Raw genomic sequence first — 13,131 nt, forward strand, 5'->3', positions numbered from 1 at the left:
CTCTGGAATACCCTTCTCTTCTGGCTCTCCTCGCTTATGTCCTCCTCTCCCTGTAGGTCTCAGTGCAAATATCACTTTCTCAGAGACTTCCCTGCTTTCTCAAAATAAAATCTTCCTGCTAATACTCTCATAGCTTTAGGTGCTTCCCGTCAACACTCTGCATGCTCATATATCTTTGTATGACTTTTAAAAAAATAATGCCTCTCTGCTCCATCCAACTGTGAAATCTTTCAGGATAGAGGTTACATCTGTTTTTGCTCACCTTTCTATTCCTATCCCAGGAACAGGACAAGGCCTGGCATACACTCGAGCTACCGATTAAGACTTGAAGGCCAACTGAGTGGAAGAATAAATTCGTGCCCCAGGCCTTCTGGGGGCACAAGGTGGGCCAGCTCAGGGCTCTTTGGCGGGCTCTGTGCGTGGGGTGTGACAAGAGCCATGAGCTAAGCGGGGGCAGGGCTGGAAGGGGAAAGGACCTGAGCCCACAGAGCTCCTGATGCCACACCAGGCCCTTTACACAAATTATCTCATTTCATTGTCATGGCCGCCACTAGAACTGAGAATGACTATTTCATCTTACAGCGAAGAGAACAGGCTCAGAAAGAAAGTTCCTATAAATGTATCTGTGGTCAGACTTAAGTCTTTCTGATTCCAGATCAACGCTCTTTCCGCTCTGCCCCAACGGTTCAGCCAGGCGGTTTCCAGTCCAGCTCGGCACTGATTTCCTGCATGACCTTAAGCAAGTTTCTGCTCCTCTCTGAGCTTCAATTTATATATTACAGAGGTGTAATACATGTCCTATCTAGTTCTGAGATTTCACGACTCTAAGATGCTATGCTTTTAAATGTATAAAATCAAATAATGGGTGCTAAAGTACTAGCTCAATGTCAAACACATAGTAGACACTTCACAGATGTTCATTTCTTCCCTCCCTCCTTCCTTCATCCCTCCCCACTTCCATCCTTTCTCCCTTCCTCCTAACCTCCTCTTCTCCCCAGCTCCCTGTTTCAGAGACGCCTCCTCCCATCCCTCCTTGAGGTCGCCTGTGCTGGCTGGCTCTTCCAGGAGACCCCCAGCACTGCCTCCCCACTGTCCCGGACACGGCCTGACTCTGACACTGTCCCCAGCCTGCAGTGGTCTCAGACAGCCATTCCAGCTGGGCCCCCAGAGAGGCTCGGGGTCTTCCCGCCTCCTGAAGGGGGACTTTGGTCTCCGTCCAGCACTGTGAGGAGCGAGAAGGAAATGACAGAATAGGGACTCACATATATGAGTACCTTCCAGAGGCCAGAGACTAGGCCAGGCTCTGTGCTGTGTGATCTCATTGAACCCCCTTGCAAGAGCCATTGCTAGTTCCAGTTCACAAAAAGGAAGAGACTCAGGCTCAAAGAGGTTGAGAAATTGCACATCCGCAGGCAGCTGAGGCTGCACTTTCACCCCTACCTGTCCCATCCAGGTCCATACCCCTTTGCCAGCCCCGCGGTGCCTGAACCTCAGCAAGGACCCGTTCTGCATTGCGGCCATTCCCTTTCTTTTCATACCCATGTAACTTTGGATTAACAGCCTCAGTGATTTAAGTCCGTCAAACTCTCTGGCCACTCCCTCCCGCCTCTCCACACTGCCCCCTCCAAAGCACCAAACTGCAAAATAAGCACAAACTGCCCCCAGTGTTTCTGAAGAATGGCATGGCTGGTACTGAGAAAGAAGAGTGAGCCTTTCCTCCCTAGTTCATGCTGCTGAATCCAGAAATCAGACTCAGGTAAGATGTGAAGGTCACCAAGTACTCCCAGATATGATCAGGGCCTTAGCGGGGGGCTGCAGGAAGAATGGAGAAGGGGTGTCTGCCCTTTCTAAAGGCCCCTCCTGGAAGCTATGCCCTCAAGGAGTATGATGGTGACGGGGGAGCAGGGTGTGTGTGGGGACAGCGTCAGCTATGATCTGTGAGGCACCCTGGACGAGAAACAGGTGAGAGCAGAAACCCCGGCAGGATTTTTCTGGCTTGCACTGTCTTCTTCTTGCCTGTTCTGTACTTGTCTGGGATGGAAATGGAGCCCCCGGTTGGAGAGAGTGGTCAACTCTCTCACTGGGAGGGACCTCCTCTAAGGACCCAAACTCCAGGGTGCTCTCCCAGACAGCTGAGGAGGTGACACTCCCCCGTCATGCTCCCCTGGCTTTCTGGACTCCTCCATGGCCCTGTCATGGTTTCACTAATTACTTATGAACTTGAATCCTGCCTCCCCCACAATCCGTGAACTGGCAGGAAGCCCGGCTGTCCAGCGCACAGTCGTATCCCAGTACTCCTCAGGGTCTGACACATAGAAGATGCTCAATAAAAATCAACTGAATAAACATTACCAGTGGGGAAGAACCCAAGGCCTGGCTCAGGCAGTTGGGACCTGGCCGCCACACACACCAGACCCCAGGTGGCCCCCGTACTGGATTAGATGAAAAACGTAAGTGAGAACAACCATTGGCACATGGTAGGCACACAATTCAGGTTTGTGGACTCTGCCAGAATGTGGAGAAACCCAGAGGGTGTGGTTCCTACCCCGGCCGTGGGGCAGTCACGCAGGTCAGATTTTTATTCATCACTCCGTGAGTATGAGGGGTGTATGTCTGCGTGTGTGCTCCACTTTAATAAGAATCATAGAGTCTGTGCCAACCAATTTTCTCCCCACACATTACATGCCAGACACGGTGAAGGCGCTTCATTTGTGTGTGTATAATGCGCATGACACATCCACATACATTAACTCCCACAGCCCCAATGGCACTATTACCATCATTTACTGATGAGGGAAGTGGGGCCAGCTATTAAGGTCATCCAGTGAGCATACGGCTGAGTCAAGTCTCAAACTCAAGCCTTTGGCTTGTTCTGCACAGGTCCCAGCACACAGCGAAGGAACCTCCAATCTGTGGCCTTGCTCAAACACCACACAGCTCAGCAAATCCTTCTCCCTTCGATCTATGAGCGAGCCTGTGGCAATGTGCAAAAGGAATGCCAGGTGGTTCCCCTCTCCCTTGCCACACTTCCCAGCTAAGGGCACTCCCCAGAGAACTGAAGTTCTCCTTCCACCCCTGCCTGCCGGATCCATGCCCAAACTGAGAAGTATTCAGGAGACCAGATGTCCAGCTTGGAAAGGGGCTTTCCTGGCAATGTGGAAGTCAGTGGCAGGTAGCAGTCTCAGCATCTCATGGCCACTCAGCGGCTCCGAAGGATGCGGGTGCCCCTGAGGAGAGCTATGCCCACGCAAGGAGCAAATCACTGTCCCTGGGAATGGCCTCCAGGGAATGTGGAGGGAAGAGGGAATCCATGGAGCTCCTGGCCTTTCCTCCAGATCACACCAGTGAGGAATGCCCCAGGGACTGCTGTCCTGGGTGAGCCTAGCCCTCCCAGAGCTGAGAGAGGCCCCATGAGCAAGGAGCTCCCATCGAGGCAGTAGGGCAAGACCACCACTTCTGCACAGGCCACAGGAGAGCAGTGGCACTGAACCTCCATGCTACTGGGCTCTCCTACTCGATTTCTGTCCCCGTGTCCTCAGGCCTGAAGGACTCAGAAGGGCCCCTCTCACCTAATCAGAGTGAGGCAGGCCCTGGTCCACTGGGCTAAGTGTCCCCCACCGTCTCCAGATTTGGGGTGCTCGGGGGCCTGGACCACACACTTGAGCATGTACTCACAGCCTAGTAGACCTGGAGGGCCTTGAGGACAATCCCGTCTAACCTCCTGCTCTATAAGTGACGATGCTACAACCCAAAGACGTTACAAGAGTGTCCGACTCACGCAGCTTTTCCCTTGGACGTTATCTGTTTGGGCTCCTGATGAGATAGCGTAGTTCCCAGAAGACAAGGCTCTAGCCCCGCACAGCTCACGACTGGGCATTCATGAAGAGGGGGCTCAGGCCACGCTGTGGGCGGGGAGATGCATTACCAGGGAGGGCTCAGGAATGCGATCAAGCACCTATGCCCGTGGGCCCTGGGCACACCCCCTAAATCTCTGGGCCTTCTTGCTTCTGACCTGGAACTAGAACCCACAATCCACAGGGGGCACTGCCTCCCCAGAAGGGCAAAAGCAACTCTGGACTCCACAGCTCAGCACAGGCCTTGGGCTAGAGCAGCACAATGACAATGAACTGCCTGAGGGAGGACAGTTAAAGGAAGCTCTAGGGTGGGGCTGTCTGCCAGGACTGTAAGCAAGAGGATGATGGGTGCCAACCCCTGGGGACCTTCTCCTTACCCCAGGCTCCTGACCACTCGGCCTGCACTGCAGCTCTGTCTCCATCAGCCACTGCCATTACCCACCTTCCTGCCCAAGTCTGCCTCCACGCCACCTCTGCACTGGCCAGCCCACCCCGCCTGTAACTGAAGGCTTTGTGGAAGTAAAAAAATAGATCCTCTAGGTTTTCGTTTCCATAACAGCTGAAAACTCTCCGCAGAGTCTGCCAGACAAAGATATGGGTGATGGGAAGATGTGTTCATCTGGTTCCTTTAAAGAGATTCTGGGGAGACGAATAGTGGGGCTCAGGGCACAGCAGCTCTCAGAGCTCAGCAAGGCACTTCCTTTGTCTCCAAAGGCTAAAGAAAAGCCCACAGTTGTGACAGGTAGACCTGGGCTACTTTAATTAACACGCTTCCCCGTGAACAGGCAGACACTTCGCATCCCCTTCCGAGACCCACCACTCTCGCTCCTCTCATTTGTAAAATGATATGACAATGTCCATTCCACCTGCTTCACAAAGTTGACAAGATCAGACGAGAGAGCGCATGAGAATGTGCTTTATTAGGGAAGAAAACTAACATCCACCATGAGCTTACCACATGCCACGCACTTTCAGATAGTTTCTTCAGTACTCCTATGGGCTCTATGTCATTATCATCCTGACTATATAGCGAAGAAAACTGAAGCTCAGAGAAGTTAAATGATGTGCTGAAGGACACACAGCTTAGCAGTAGTAGGACCAGGGTCAGGATGGAGAATCTGACACCCTAGCCCAGCTGTGGGCAAACTACGGCCCGCGGGCCGGATCCAGCCCATTTGAAATGAATAAAACTAAAAAAAAAAAAAAAAAAGACCGTACCCTTTTATGTAATGATGTTTACTTTGAATTTACATTAGTTCACACAAACACTCCATCCATGCTTTCATTCCAGCCCTCCGGTCCAGTTTAAGAACCCATTGTGGCCCTCGAGTCAAAAAGTTTGCCCACCTCTGCCCTAGCCTGTGTTTTCTCCCAACACCACACCATCTAACAAAGGAAGCCAACACCGCTTTGTAAGAAGAGGCCAGTGAATCTTAAAACTAAAAATGCTGCCGCCATGTGTGGGGAGCAGCTATAGGATTAGGCCTTGGACTGACCTGTTGGCAAAGTCACAAACAAGTCCCAGCTTAGAGGGCACAGTCCTCTTAGGCATAATTGGGCTTGACCTTATGACGCTCCCTAGATCTTACCTGGGAAGCTAATGGGCTGAGGGAAGTGCAGCAAGAACAAGAAAAAACAAGTGAAACTCCCAAGAACAGTATAAACAAGTGAAACTCACAAGAACAGTGTAACTTTGGTAACCACTACCTTGTTTACCTCTGACTATAAAATAAAGGCTCAGCTTCCCTCAGGATCTTTCTCTGTGGCCTCAGCCAGGCACAGGAAGATCCACTGAGGCTAAAGAGAGCTAGAGAGCTATGAACGCTGTTTCTGTGTACTCCATCCACACCTTTGGGAACCCCTGGACCACTGGGGCTGGACCCCGACAGCCATGGAGCCACCCCTATTGCTAGGACACATCCATTCACTCCAGGAAGTCAAGTCAAAACCAACCCGCTCTACTGTCTTGAGACCCTACACCAGTGATAGCGAACCGATGACACGCATGTCAAAGGTGACATGCGAACTCATTTTTTTGGTTGATTTTTCTTTGTTAAATGGCACTTAAATATATAAAATAAATATCAGAAAGATAAATCTTTGTTTTACTATGGTTGCAAATATCAAAAAATGTCTATATGTGACCCAGCACCAGAGTTAAGCTAGTGTTTTTCAAAATGCTGACACGCGGAGCTCAAAAGGTTTGCTTGCCATCACTGCCCTACACACAAGGGCGACCCAGGGGCCACGCCTTCGCATGGTGCCTCTGTAGCTGTGTGTGTTCAAGATGCCTGTCTGGGAGTGCTGCTGCAGGAAGGAGGGGTCAATGATTGCCCAGAAATAAAGCAGTATAATTAGGAGGAAACACAGAAGCCAAAGGGGCTCCTGAGAGCAAAGTCAAGCTCCTCATTGGACAGGTGAGGAAACTGACATCCAGAGATCAGTCACAGCCCAGTCCACCATCCTCTGATGCCCAGTCCAAATCCCTGTACTCTCCACCATCCCAACCAACCACCGTGACACTGGTCAGCTTCATGGTCCCTGAGAGGGCTGGGTGTGGGCCTATCTGCTCTTTTGGCTGAGGAAAAGCAGGGATAGTGTGCCGTAGTCAGGGGTGGATCCGTTTGCTTCATGCGCTGTCATTAGCCTAGGTTCTACCCACTGAGAAGCAAGCATAAAATCCCCCCAGGGACCCCTCAGTGTGTGACAGAGGCCAGTCCCCAACAGGGAGGCCCAGGTGGCACTCCTGAGGCAGGTGTGGCCCAGCTGCCCCCTGGCATGCTCAGAGGGGGCTAGTCTTCACTCTGGTTCAGGCTGCCTCAGCCATCCCTGTGAGCACTGCTGAAAGTTCATCGCCCCTGAAAGTCTCCCTGATTACCTACACGCTGGTCACTCAGTAGCATCCCATCCCACCTGTCCCTCCTCTGGTTAATGGCAACCTGTGCCTTTTTTCATGTCACCTCAGTGTGTCTGCATGTCATCTCTTATGTGTTTGTCCACCCCCAAACAACTGAGGACAGGCCTATTTCTACCATAGCCCAGCCGGGGTCTGCACGCATTGAGCAGCACCAGACCTCCACGTCACCAGCTGTTTGTTCCACACTTGCTGATGGTGCCAGTGGCCTGCAAGAGGGCCAGGCCATGTCCCAGGAAAGCACAATGGAAGGGGAGTGGTAAGCGGGGTAGTCCAGCCGCTGGATGTTCAGTCCAACATAACAGGGAGGGGGTTCTCCAACAGTGATCGAGTCTCTCCTATGTGCCAGACACTGTGCTGGGGACTTTACAAATGCTCACCTCACAATCCTTTGAGCTTTATACTTTTAGTTCCCACTTTACAAGGGGGAGGAGGGAGTTGGATCAAAGATGTTAAGCAACTTGTCTAAAGTCATCTGATTAGTAACTAGCAGAGCCAGGCTCTCAGGGCAGTTGTATCTGATGCTAAGCCCATACTCTGTCTCCACAGCAGGCAAGCTCTTTGAGGACAGGGACTGGATGGTTACCTGTGCCGGTTCCATTTGTTGTTGCAGTTGTGTCCTCGATGCCTAGCACTGTGCCAGGCACACAGGAGACACTGAATCCTGGCTGAAGGAACACCACGCTGTCTGTCCCCAGCAGGACAGGACAAGCTTGCGATGCCAGGTTCCTGGGCTCCACTTCCAGGAATCTTGGACAACTATGTGTCCCTCCTCTCCACCTAGAAAGGTACCCAATATTAAAGTTCCTCCAAAGGCCTCCTGAAACATGGATGGGTTTACTAGGCACAGGATGGGTTTGGGAGTGGAAGCATAAGCTGAACCTTTAAGACTAGATCTGAACAGGGTGAGAAGTTTATAAGTGTCCTCAGTGCCCTGTGACCTGGGCCACACTTGGCCCCTCCCCAACCCCGGGGCCCCCTCAGACCCCCACTGCCTTGACTGAGCGGCACTGAAGTTGGCCACATTCCTATTAAGCAGAGAAACTAACAATTACGCCACCCAGCCCAGCTCCATCGGAACCCTCGCAGTCTGCTCGGGGCCCCAGGGCCAGCTGCTTTTTTCCACATTCCAGCCAAAAATAATATGAGAACGAAGCTGTTTGGTGGAGACTTAATCTAATCTTCATTGCTTCAGTTTTAAAATATCCTGCCTGGTTTAGGGTTTCTTATTACACACGGGGATGTGTTTTTAGTGAGATAGGTCTTAGCAGAAACGTCCTTCGTGTAATTAGAAACCCAGGCAGGCAGAGCCTGCGGTGAGGCTTCCAAGCCAAATAGCAGATCCCCCTGAAGACACGGCGTTTTGCAGCGAGTTCACGCAGCAAGTTCTGTTCAAGGGTCTGGGGCTTGGTTCTCCCTTACTCCTGCAGGATCTGGTAGAAGGACTGGGCCTTCCCACTCTCATGGTTTCTCTTAACAAACTGGTGGTTCCTTCTACCCTCAACCGGGCTCTCACCTCCAATCAGAATGGAGACTAAGATGTTGCCCGTGACTGTAGGAGGAGGCTGTGTGGAGACAAAAAATTATCCCAAGAAGTCCCCACAGACAGAGAATTAAAGGCAAGCCTTCCACTGGAGCCGCGTCTCCAGAATCAAGGCTGGCTCTGAAAAACCAGGCACCGGAGTGCAGAGTGTCCAAGGACATGCACTTTTGTAGAAGGGCCCGCTGTAAACTTCGTGGGCTTTCTGGCCCAGGATCTGCTTTGATCTGCCAGCGTGAAGACTGCTAAGCAAGGGTCAGGCAGCGGCTAGCTCTGGACCAGCGCCCATCCCCCCTAGCCTGACCAGATGTCACACACCAGTTGGTGCTCAGGCCTCCTCTTCCCCGTGACATAGAGAAGGGGCTGGATTTCTGATAGGTCAGATTCTGTGTTCATCTGATGCATGAAAGCCATTCCAGGTAGCACCATGGGGAACAAGCATTCCAGTTCCCCCAATGCAGCAACTTAATTGTCCCTCCTGATGAAGTGCAGGTGGTTTTTGGAATCACAGCAGGGTGTCCAAATTCTAGGATGTAAGGAAAGGCAGGAGGTCAACCCTTTCACCCAAGTCTTGCAACTCCTGAGAGTTATGGGGGAAGGCTGTGGAGCCAAACAGGGAAAGAAAACAACACTGAGGATTGTGACTGCTGCTCAGAAGCCTTCCCTCTCATTCCCTTTGTTATTTGAGAGCGCCCAGTACGATCCCTGCAGGATTCACTCAGGAGCCTCGGGAGCAGTGTGTGTGATACACTCGTTTTACAGATGGAGAAACCAAGATCCCGAAGTTAAATGACCCGCTGGAGTCCTGCAGCCAGACAGTAACAGGGGATAAAGCTGCTCGGCCCCCAAATTTCAGCCTAAACACTAGCTCAGCATGCTGACCTGCCAACCTTGATTATCTCCTTCCTCCATTCCCACCAGGTATTAGATCTAATTAAATTAGCAGATCCCCATTGCAACAAGCTGGGCAAGCAGCCTGGCCAGAACCCAGCCAGTGCGGCTCCTCCCTCTAAATTCTGCTTCTCCACAGAATTCAATCTTCAATAAGTCATGAATCTCATGTGAAGTGTTTTATGCAAAGTGTGGTGTGCTGGCTATAATCAAGGCTAACGGTGGCTCACGATGATTCATTTTCTCCCTCTCCATACTCTGATCTGCATTTTGTTTGATCAGACACTCTGGTTCCCATGCCGTCACCTCTAGCAATTGCATCACACGTTTATATATATCTCAGCATCGCAGGCCTCGTGCCACACAGTATAGGCAAAGGAAAACTTAGAACAGCATTTCTCACCTTCCTCAAACTAATTTAGAAAATGTGCTCCACATTAAATAAATCGGGAACAAAAGTCTGAAATTGGAGATAGAATGGAGGAGGGGGGTGCTAAATAAATAGCATGGAAATCTTGCAACATGTTGGAAGCCTATAAATTTTATAGGTTGTTTCTTTAATAAAAACAAATTCAATTGCTAACAACACAGTATTATTAAGCTGCTAACATTTAAAAATCTAATTTGGCCTGCTCTGCTGCTGTTCATGGTGCGTGTTGCATTCACCCAGAATAAGGAAGTCAGGTTGATGGGTTTGGTTTGGTTTCTGAACCAGGCTAATAGAAGCCACTTTAAAACTCGGCCTTTTTGCTTTCTAGGCATGCCTTGGTCTTTAATGAGTTACAGCCCCACGTTGAAGATGGACATGGCAGAAAGAAATTTAACACACACTCTGGTACACCCATAAACATCAAGGCCAAGGGAGAGGAGGTATGTTTCCAGTTAAGCTAGAACTCCATGAATTCAGGATTCTCCACTCACAAGACAGTAATTCTCCTTATTTCATCACTAACTTACTTCAAATGTGTTTATACAATTTATTGCTACTGAACTTCCAGGCAACTGGTGTAGAGTTAATGAAACCCAGCTTGGAGAAGCTTTGAACAACTAACCACAGTTTAAATGGTTATGACATGCGGTCAAAGCCACAGCCCAGCCCCGCTGCAGTTTCTGTGTTAGGACCTAGTCAAAAACCTTGTCATCTCACCTTTTGTGCCAAACAGATTGGAAAAGGGAAAAGTGCTGAAAAAATAGTTTTGCACGTTTCTTCTGAAGGTTTCCAGACGTTCGCCCTGACATTTTAGCGCATCTTTCTTACTAAAGGCAAGACAGAGCCCCTCCCCCAGTCCCCAATATTTTAGTTGCCGTTTGATTTGGCAGCCAGTTGAAGTCCTGAAATCCAGTTTGAGTTTAATTGAATTGGGTCAGGTCTATATAAAGCAATGTTGAGAAGGGGTTTATGGGGGAGGGACCAAGCAACATTTGAAGTCAGACTCAGTGAAAGTCCAAAAGGCAAGATAGGAATGTATAGAGGACACTGGACTGGAAAAGAAGGAAACTCATCTTTCTGAATTACTTGGACATTGATTTTTATTCGTCCTCATTGTCACACGGTGTCCTGCCCCAGCTCTGTCCCTGTGGGAACTCCAGGAGTCTCTCTCTTTTTAAACAGGCCCATTTTGGAAGAGTAAAGGGGAGGGACTGGACTCATCATGGCCCCACAATAAAAGCTCCTTTTGAAAGCAGCACTTTCATTAACTTAAAGCAATCTATAGACTTAAAAGCAGAGAGCAGTAAACTCCCAGAAAGGATCATAAAACAGCCAGTCTCGAGTCCGGTACACTTCAGTGCAATTTGCACGAGGCATTTTACTGTGAGCCGTGGCCGGCCCATCGCTCTCCAGTCACCCCCTGCCCCTTATTCTGAGCAGCGTCTCTTTCTCTCTCCGGCCTTTCATGCCTTCGGAGCTCACAAAGGAGAGGCGGAGACCCGGAGTCTCCGTGGGGTCACGGCTCCCTCCTGCACGCAGGCTCCCGGCGGGAGAGAGTGCAAGAATGCCAAGCCCGCAGAACAACAGCGCGCAGCTCCGCTCACAGCGCCCAGGCGGCCGCGGCCACTCGAGGGTCAGGGGTCTGCTGCGCCCCGGAAAAGCAATCTGGCAGCCCCAGAGAGGGGGGGACGAGGGGACGAGGGGACGGGGACGAGGTTGAGCTCAAGATTGCGAGGAGGACATTTCAAACCTCCCCCTGTGCACCGCCCTACACACTGCGTCCCTAGTTGGCCAGAGGGGTAGGGTAGTCTCTCTCCCGAGTCGGGACTTCTCTCTCCCGCGAGCTAGGCCAGAGCCTAGGTTCCGGTGCAGCTCGAATGAGAGAGCCAGAGTCCAAAACAGGAGACCCCTCCCTTCCCCCAAGGCCCCGGCCTCGCGAAGGCCAGAATGGCAGAATAAGCGGGAGGTCCTGGGGTTAGGCTTCGAGTAATTTATCTTTTTGTGTTTGAACACCATCGTTTTCTCCGTTTGGGGGAGGGGTCACCTAAATCTGTCTACAATACGAAGCTTTTGTCTTCCACCAGTTGGAGAGCATTTGCTATCCGAGAAGTTAACACGCTGGAGAAGTCCGGGGACAAGAGGGTGAGGGTAGGGGACCCCGAACTCCCCCCTTTCCCTGGCATCACATCGCTGCCGCGGCCCCGCGCGTGGGCTTCCGGACCGGGCCGCGAGAAGCGCAGGCAGCGCCTACGCGTCCAGAGCCCACGACTCAAATCAGGGCGCCGGAGTTGAGTCCTTCCGGCCCTCGGCGCAGCCCGGACAACCCGGACAACCCGTTGCGATGCGGCACCTCGCTGTTCGCCCCCGGGGTGGGCCGAGGCCCCTGCGGGCGGGCAACCTGAACCCGCCCGGCCGTGTTCTGCCCGCAGACCCGGAGAGACTCCTAGAGCCCGAGGCGCCGCCACAGTCCTAGGATCCACCTCGAGCCCTGCGTGGTTGCCCGGTCGATTCACCCAGAACGTCCCATCGATATGTCCGCTTCCCGGAATCTTTCTCCTAAGACTGGGTCCTGAGCGCCTCGATTCCTCTCTTCCAGATCCTCTTTCCGGGAGAAGCAGCAGAAATTCGGGGATCGCCTGCCATGGTTCGGATCAACTACTTTGATCGCCTACGTTAATGCTTTTCCACCCACGGAGAATGAAGACCAGCGCGCACGACCACCCCCAAATTTCAATAGCCTCAACCCCGATAAAAATTCGTGATCCCGTGCCTAAATCCTAAAAACAAAACAAAAAAAACCACCCGTTTCTCCGACTCCAGCCTCAGATGTAACTCCAGGCCCCCAACTCCAGCCCCCAGCTCTGGCTGGGGTGTAGATTCCACCCTTAAGCTACTCCGTGGCCCGTTCACGCTTCTAAAGTGAGCCTGGCCCCTACAACCCAAACTCCAGCCTGGCCCGAACCCCTGCCCTAATTCAGGGCTGATGCACCACCACTCCCAGCCCTGCCGCACTCCCACCCCGAGCCCGGGTCTCCCTGCCGCGCAGGCTCCTCTAAGACCCCGAAAGGGAAGCCCGTTCCCTCGTTTCTTCCTCGGGTTCGGGAGCTGGGAAAGCCCGCACACCTAAGCCCAAAGAGACGCAAACTTTGCGCGGCACACTCCCGACCCTGCCCCATCGCCCTCCGCTTTCCAGCCCCTCTTTTACGAACTTACGCCCGGAGGGCTCGATCCAGGACTCTAACTCCCAACCTCGCAGTGGGCCCCACGCCTCAACCACCTCACCAAGGTCTCCCAACAACCCCTAACCCTACAGATTATCGCTCCTTGCAGGGCCAGGGTCCCTAAACTGGCCCCGGGGATCCCAGTTTCCAGACTCGTGTTTCGAAGTCCCCCCGGATTCGCCTGCAAAGCCCACTCGCCCAGGCCAGACGAGTCAGGCGGTGGCTCTGACTTCAGTCGCCCGGCCCGAGTCCGAGGCTGCTCCCGCTTCAAGCCGCTCAAA

General features: G+C 52.1%; 1 protein-coding gene across 2 annotated transcripts in view; it reads right to left on the bottom strand.

The window, feature by feature from the left end:
• PKNOX2 (PBX/knotted 1 homeobox 2) overlaps positions 1-13,131 on the bottom strand; it is a 295,550-nt gene that overhangs the window by 233,032 nt on the left and 49,387 nt on the right. The gene's annotated exons all lie outside the window — the stretch shown is intronic.

Source organism: Myotis davidii, unplaced genomic scaffold (assembly GCF_000327345.1).
Source record: "Myotis davidii unplaced genomic scaffold, ASM32734v1 scaffold148, whole genome shotgun sequence".
Classification (NCBI taxonomy): Eukaryota; Metazoa; Chordata; class Mammalia; order Chiroptera; family Vespertilionidae; genus Myotis; species Myotis davidii.